This window comes from Telopea speciosissima, chromosome 1, assembly GCF_018873765.1.
Source record: "Telopea speciosissima isolate NSW1024214 ecotype Mountain lineage chromosome 1, Tspe_v1, whole genome shotgun sequence".
NCBI lineage: Eukaryota > Viridiplantae > Streptophyta > Magnoliopsida > Proteales > Proteaceae > Telopea > Telopea speciosissima.
The window spans coordinates 75,809,910-75,818,314 of NC_057916.1; positions in this window are offsets into that span (position 1 = coordinate 75,809,910).

The window sequence follows — 8,405 nt, forward strand, 5'->3', positions numbered from 1 at the left end:
GAAAAATCTCTACAGGGACTTCCGTTCAAGCTCCCCCTTAGGTGGTTTTCTTGTAATCCTAAGCCTCAAGGTTCAACTCTCAGTTGTTCAAGATATGGCTTTCTTCCCATTTCTACTTCCTCTTTTCATGGATTTGGGATGAATCATCTCAAGTTGTGATCATGTCTTGATTTTGCTTGTAATCCCATAGCCATGTACACCAAGTCCATGCCAAAATCGATTGGCCGGAACTAGGGTTTTTAGGTGTAAATCAAGCCCTATTTGATCGATGACACTAAGTTATTGGATCCTTGTTTGATTATTGCATCTTTTATAAATTTTCAAGTCTTTGCAAACATTTTAGAGATTGTTGCTATGTTTGTCATGTCTAGTTGAATTTTACTAGGATTATGTTCAGGTTTTGGTTGTGGTAAAGTCCTCAATTCACAATATTTTGGGAAAACTCTCCAAGTTCAAATCTAATTTTTTTTTTTTTTACATGCCATAAAATCTCATAGAAAATTATCATATTGTCTTATCTTCAAACATATTTTCTTGTATACATGATTGTTGATAAAATCCTTAGAATATTTCATTTTATCTTTTGCCATATTTGATTCGGTCTTACTAGATAGGGCTTAGCTTACATTCTCTGAGTTGTCACAAATCATATTTACTTGTTTTCCAAGATTCAAACTTCCAACCACAAAATCTGAAAAAATTTCTTTAAAGTTCAAGGCATGCTCCATGATCGAACAAGTCTACTTCTTGTTTGAACTTACTACTTTGTATAAAATATCATGTCCTAGGCATAATATGACCATGAATCTTCATTATTTATCATGTCATTCACATAATGGCCATGCCTTCCCTTTTTCCCAACTTCTTAGATCACAATTGGATAAAATCAGAATTTTCTAGCCTAAGAATCCTGCTGTAATTCAATTTGCTTTGAAAGGAAAATCAAGGGCTAGGTTTTGAACTTCACAACCTTACATTGATCATCTACTTAGGCCTTAACATTCAAGGTATTACTTTGCTATCTACTTGGCTTTTGGCTGCAGGTTAAAACAATCAATGGCTCCAAGAACACGGCGTGCATACGTGGAACAAGTTGCACCAACTGTCCTAGATCCACTATGGTTTCAAAAGATGGAGGACCAAGAGCTTTACCAAGACTACTTCCGCTTCAAAAATCTAGTGGAAGGGGTGGAATGTAGTGTTGGATGATCTCAAAGCATACAAGATGGAATAGAGATTCGAGGCATTGGGGTGGACCGACATTCTCAACCTCCCTGAACCATATTACCCAAAACTCATCGGATATTTCTATGCAAATCTGAACACCGGGAACCCGGGCACACAAAACTATCGGGTTGTTTCATATGTAAGGGGGGTTCCTATAGCCTTCACTGCAGCATAGTTGGCCGGCATTATCAATGTCTCCATTGGGGAAAAGAAGACCTACTATTCACCTGGAAGGAATCCCTACTCCTTCATCAGGCGAGAGGTAGTGACATTCTGTCGGCCATCAGACAGCTAAACCTACGAGTGGTGGATGGCTTCGATGAGGTCATGAAGCAACTCTTCGACCAGACTCGGCGCCTAGAGGGTATCGCGAGAGGGGTAGATGACATCAACACCTTTCTTGGTCGCGGTGGTGGCGGTGGTGCAAATGACTAGCCCAGCTTTCTCTCAACAAATTGAAGTTATCCCGGATCAGTTCTTCTAGTTCTTGTCTTAGGATGAACAACTGGGAACTTTTAGAAATGGTAGACTTGTATATTTAATCTGAGATAACCAGAATCAAAAGTTTCGAATTAGAACAAATGGGGTCTTGCATTCTGAGTTGGGAAAGGCACAGTTATGCCCAAACAGAGAATCTGAAACAATTATAGTGTTTAGATTGGTATATTTTGATTGAGCAGGATGGAGTCATATGTTTTTGTTGGAATGGATGAAATCATGAATGTTGAAATGGGAAGGATATGATTGCCTCCCAAGAAGATTTGGAACAATTAGATAGTTGTAATTAATCTTATATGTATCTCGATGTATTTGCTTAATTCTCTCTTGTTTAAATCACTGCTGATAATTGTGCTTAGTTATGATTGATTCATTAGTGTTTATGAATTATAGCATATAATTTCCCATCTATGACCTACTTAAAACTCAACCAAGCAATTACATTGTTGTAGCTTAACAGCCTATGGTTCAAGTCCTAAGTTCCATGTTACCTATTATCTTCTAAGTCCTTGTTTCACCACAATCAGTCTTCTCCTATGTCTGCACACAATCATTTATGTTCTTGAAGATTTTTAGTTTAGAACCTAATTGTAGAGAGTAAATCAAAAGTCCGCAAGACTGTGGTCGGTGCAGAGCATCATTGCTCTGATACCATGTTGTCACACCCCTATCCCGACAAGGGATAAAATACAATATCAGGGTATGATTGGGGTGACACGCGTCATCCCACCTCACCGCCAGGATCTCGATGCAGTGGCCAACTCACAGTCATAAACCAATATTACAATACAATAATATTAGAGTGCGAAAGACAAAGGAATATTACATTCCGAGATAGGTCAGAGTTTGCGGAAGCGTAAAAGAAATAACTATAAGATGTTCATTGGCCAATGATAATAAGTAACATAGTTACAAAATTCCTATGACCATCAAGTAGCTACCAAAAAGGTAAAACATAAAAGTTTATACAAAACACAATGCTCAAAAATAATAAAACGGGAACGATCCCAAGTAACAGTATAGCCCGTAGGCACAATCATCATGGGCAACCATCGCCATGATCCTTAGTCACGGTCCCTGGCTCCACAGTATCATCTGCATCCAAATCTAAAAAGAATGTGTACACGGGGGTTAGCTCCACCGAGCTAGTGAGAGAGAAAAGGGGATGCACAATCACACAATCACAAATAGTCCATGGTGCATGCTATTATTAATTCATTTACCACCTAACACACAATGCTAAGTCAATGGGTATATGCTACTGCAATAACTCGGGAAGACATTGTGGATCCTTCCATTCTCACCACAATGCAACCTCAATTATTACTACGGAGCCCGCGCCGGTCGTAGTCATCACCACCCAGAGGCAGGCGCACCCGATAACCATTACTACCCCCGGCCTGGCTCTCTCTAACTCTCCACAGGCAGCAGTGCTGCTCGCTACCCAACACCTAAACCCCTGTTGGTAAGGGTCGTAGCATAGGAACTCGAGCCTAACCACGGATATACTACATGAATCCTATCGTGTTGAGAGGTACATCCGGGTGTGTCAACGTCCCATTCCATCTAACACCCGGTACCAAGACAACACGGCGCATACAGCAAGAATGAGATGCAATATATAATTCCACGTATCACGGGGTTGGTGCGACTTCCCAAGACCGTAACCCAACACAAATCCATATCATCCAAATCATCATCATCGAATAAGAATAAATGCAAATATGCAATCATGCTTGAATGATAATGTCACAATATAATTCATAAATGCATGAATAAGCAATAGTAAACAAGCTCAAACAGTCACCCAAACCCACTCACAATTACTTCAAATGGAATTTGTATAAGCGCAACGATTCCCGCTCAAAATCACTCCATTGCACATATGTTGGCGCCTATGGAAGTGAATAAGAGTGTGAGAGAGTGTAGGGGAGGCCTCATAGAGAAACCCCATAGTTTACATAAGTTATAAGCCTTAAAAACTGCATCGGAGGCAACGTCGGACTCAGCAGGCTTGCCTCCGACCTTCCCTGCAGGCTCAGGACACATCGGAGGCAAACATCGGACTCACGCAGTCTTGCCTCCGATGCAACCCAAGTGTGATTTCAAGGTCTTTAAACGCCCAGGGTTGTCCCATTTGGTTCTCTAAGCCTCAAGGGACAAGGGAGGGGTGTCTTGGAGTCTATTTGGGTCTTAGAAACACCCAACATTCAAAGATTTAAGGGGGTTTAAAGGATCAAAAGCTCAAAAATCCAGATTTGGGGTTTTCTTTGGTGGTTGAAGCTTTAGAATCAAATAGATTCAGCAAGAGGTCAAAATAGAGGTCTTTATAGGATTGTAATGAAAATAGGAAAGCATCCTACAAGGGGAAACTACACATGACTCGAGCTAACCCCTTGGGTTTCAAAAAGAAAAACCCCATCTTGGGGCTGCTACCAAAGAACCACCCAAGCTCAAACGAGCAAGGGGGAAAGAGAGAAAAAGGGGGGGGAAAGGGGCACTTGGCTTACCTGGTCTGAGATACACAAGATGTGCCCTCTTTAAAACTACAAACCCAGCAGTCGTTTCCTTCTTCTTCTTCCCTTCCTTCTCCTCCTTCTCCTCCTTGCCGCCTCCTCTCTTCATAACTCCCTTCTCAAGCACGGTTAGGTTAGGTTAGGTAGAAATGAGCCAAGACTAATGAATAGTCCTACCCATCTCTCTCTTATAGAAAACCACTATTAATGGCATGTTTGGATAAAGCCTCATAGTGTACCCTAGGGTCTATTTGGGTAGGGTCAAACATGGCAGGGCGCCAATAGTACCTTAGCCACAGGGTCTCACCCACAAGGGTCCTTATTAGCAGCATTGGATGCAGGGTCGGAGGCAGCCAATAACCTTGCCTCCGATGCGAGTAGGAAGGTGGTTCCCACCATAAGAGGTCAGGGCCTTTGGACCACACTTCGAGGGCTTTGAGAGGGCAGTAAGCACACAATAAAATTTGGTCAACTACTTACCCCTGACACGTCAAGGGGCAACCTCCATGGTCCCGACTAGTTTCCACAGGCAACCTCGTACTATGGTCAATATAGTTGGGTTTGACCACCAGTGAGAACAACTCACCGGCATACGTGGCAGTGATAACTACACGTCACGGGGAAGAATTAATAATTAATTATACTCCTGGGGTGCGGGTATAACAGACACCCTTACCTAAGATTACAATTTTTAATCCGCCACACATTTGCGGCCGAATCTGCTATATTTGAAAAAGAGAGCATTCTCTTTGGGGAGCACAGGGGCCACATGTGCGCGGTAGCTAATGAGAACGTATTGACATTTGAGAGTGGAAGTTCTGTCTTTCATGGAGGCTGAGTGGTCATTTCACCTCCATTGTGTCTGGGCGTGGCCTGCACCCTCCCCCCCTCCCACCACACACAAAGAACATTTTTCATTTGAAAAATTCCCTATGGTTTCCGTTTAAAAATCCAACCATATAGCTCATCTTCTACAGTGGTTTTCTTAAACCGCAGCCATTGGTATGTACATTTCATTGGTTTATCATTAGCTTCGTTTACCAGATAATAAGGGTGTCAATTTTGAATTGAAAGCGAAAACTAAAACTGGCCGTTTAAAATGAAGTGAATCAAATTGAACCAAAATAAATCGGTTCGGTTTTAGTTTTCAAAGTTGGAATATTTTCTAGATTCGGTTCGGTTTTGGTTTCATGTCTAAAATCATTAAACAGAACCGAATTGCCTATTTTCAAACCAAATAAGGAATCGTATAAGTTATATTCTTTTTTTTTTATATTTTTTTAATCAAATGTGGATGATAAATTCTTTTCCATTTTAGAGTTTGGGAAAAGTTCCTACGTAATTATGTGGGTCTCTCTATTTTGTATATGAATTGTCAGACACTCCAACCCTTCTCATGCGTCCATTGATTTGGCGTAGAAGATGTCATTACATGTGAGCAGTGTGTAGATATGTTATCATTTTTATTTTCCATTGTTGCATGGATAACTACCCGTTTTTTATACGACTAGTCAAAGACGATCAAATTATAACAACCATTTGATTTGGAGTAATTAGTGCATTTCATTTAAAAGGGTGGGGTGGGGGAACCAAGACCATTCATTTTCTGTCTCATTAAACTGAAAATGGTGTCATTTAAAGAAGATATTAAAAAGAAAGGTTAGTTAGGAAAAAGGATGAACACACACATCTCTATGACAATCTCTAACTGTTTCGTCATTACGTCGTTATGTGGGTCTCCCGTATATGAATCATCAATCACCTATCCCTTTTCATGTGTCCATTGGTTTAGTGTGGGAGATGTCATTACATTTGAGCAGTGTATAGATGTCTTGTCAATTTTTATCTTCCATTGTTATATAGATAACTATGCTTTTTTTTAAAGGATTTTTTTATTGACACCCCTTAAGTTCTTTTGCCTATTTTTTCCCAAATGTTATTTAACGTAGAAATAAATAAATCAAAAGATAGAAATGTCATCGAATGCAACATTTAATGTAGCTTCAATGTGAAATGATAGATTTACCTTTATTGAAAAAACCTATATTAAATTTAAAAAAAAAAAGACATTAAACCTCACAATAAAATCCTTTCCCTCTACTACAACTAATAAGAAAATCTAGAAAATGCGTTTTCCATAAATTTTTCACTCTCTTGAAAACAAAAAGACAAAGGAATTTATTAAAAAAAAATTCCTCTTGAAAAATTAAAATTTTTAGCTAAATTTTTATCTAACTATTTTACACGAAAACAAACAGAGCCTAAATTAGAAAATGTGATAGAAAATTAATTTTTTTTCATTTTTTTTTTTGATACTTTTTTTTTTTTTTTTTTTTCATTTCTTGACAAACATAGCCTCAAAGTTGTTGAAATTCAGATGATGAAGAAAAGAGGCAAAGTCCTTTTGAGTGGGCTCAACTTGTGTTCTCTCTTATTTATTTGTCTTATTAAAGAATCCTAATGACGATTTGAATCTGCCATTGTATCGTTATCTTTGAATACTTTGGTTAGGTCGATTCCATTCAATACTATTTATAAAGTAGATGCTTCACTTCATGAGTCCCATCAATCAAGGTTCTAAGTAGGGGGTGTCAAATGGTCGGTTTGACTCGATTTTGAATAGATTGAATTGGTTTCAGTCTGGGAATGATTGAGTCCAAAATCAAACTGTTAAGAAATTTTGATTGTCAATTGAATTTGATTTTGTTTTTCAGTATCGGATTAATATTGGTTTGTTTTCGAGCTTGAACCACAATGAAATCTTACATTCATAATCTCTAGTAAGAAATTATTCGGGAGTTTTCTATGATAAAGATAGACAGTTTAGAAACATTGATGTATTAGCACAAACTTGATCAGATTTGAAAATAACATACCAAAATTAAGTGAGGTGTACTAGAGTATTTATAGAAAATTATATGTACAAAATATAACCCAAACCCTTATCAAGCTAGTCCGGTTACATCATCATGATCATGTCATCACAGTAATTAAGCCCTTTCATAATTCGCATACAAATATTTCAACCATCGTATTCGTAGAGAATTGAAGCAAATCATGACCACAATACATCATTATATAAGTAAACCATTCATATGAGCTACTTGGTAGCCAATGTTTTCCTTTGTCACCCAAAACTAATTTCCAATGGAAACTCAGACTGTAAGAGAGTAACTTTGAGTAGAGAAATTGCTTGACATATTTGTCAAACCTTAAGAAGATAAGTTTATATATTTTATAAGTGACAATGATATCTTACAAATGTTGGTCAACCATTATCTCGGGTTATATAAATTACTTATTAATAAAGGGAGAAAGAATTGTAATCATCTTTCATCTTTTAATGAGTATGAGTACAAAGCTATTGGTATGAGTGTTATTAAATGAGATTATTAATACTATGGTTTTCATCGGTTTTATTCGATCTAGATATAGATCGGTTTATTGCGGTCCAATTTTCAGCTGGTTCTGTCATACCCCAATTCAAAACCAACCTGATAAGGATTGGTTCGGTTCAATCTGGGCTTTTTCAGTCAATTTGATCGATTCGATCTAAGTTTTGACAACCCCTAGTTCTAAGGCAAGTTTTTGTGTTTTGCACTTAATTTGTTGTACTTGACTTTGAATAGTATGAGCTTCATATGTTTTTTTTCTTCCTGATTTTGTGTAATAACCTCAAAAGTTGCAAAGATTAGATTTTTCATATTATATCTTAGGTATTTTCTAAATACCCAAAATAAAGAAATTAAAAAGCGCTTTTATTTTAAATAATATAAAACTAGAAATTTTTATTAAATATATATTATATAATTGAAAATGTTGTATCATTTCAACATGATCATTAATTATAAATGTTAGACTAATATGTGTTTAAAAATGTGAAAATTTGGGCTATTTATGCATTAATTTGAAATATAATATTTGCCAAACAGTTACGCTTAGGTCTTGTTTGATTAGAAATTGGAGTGAGGTGAAGTACAATTTTTTAAAAAATAAATAAAAAAAACTTTACTTCACTTTTAGCCAAAACATTATCATGAATAATTGATACAATAAATTAAAAAAAAATACTAAATATGATAATTAAAATTCACTTCACTTTTAGCTAATGGAATAATTTTTTAACCTCCTACCTCATCTATGTTGTGATCCTCATAAGTTTTT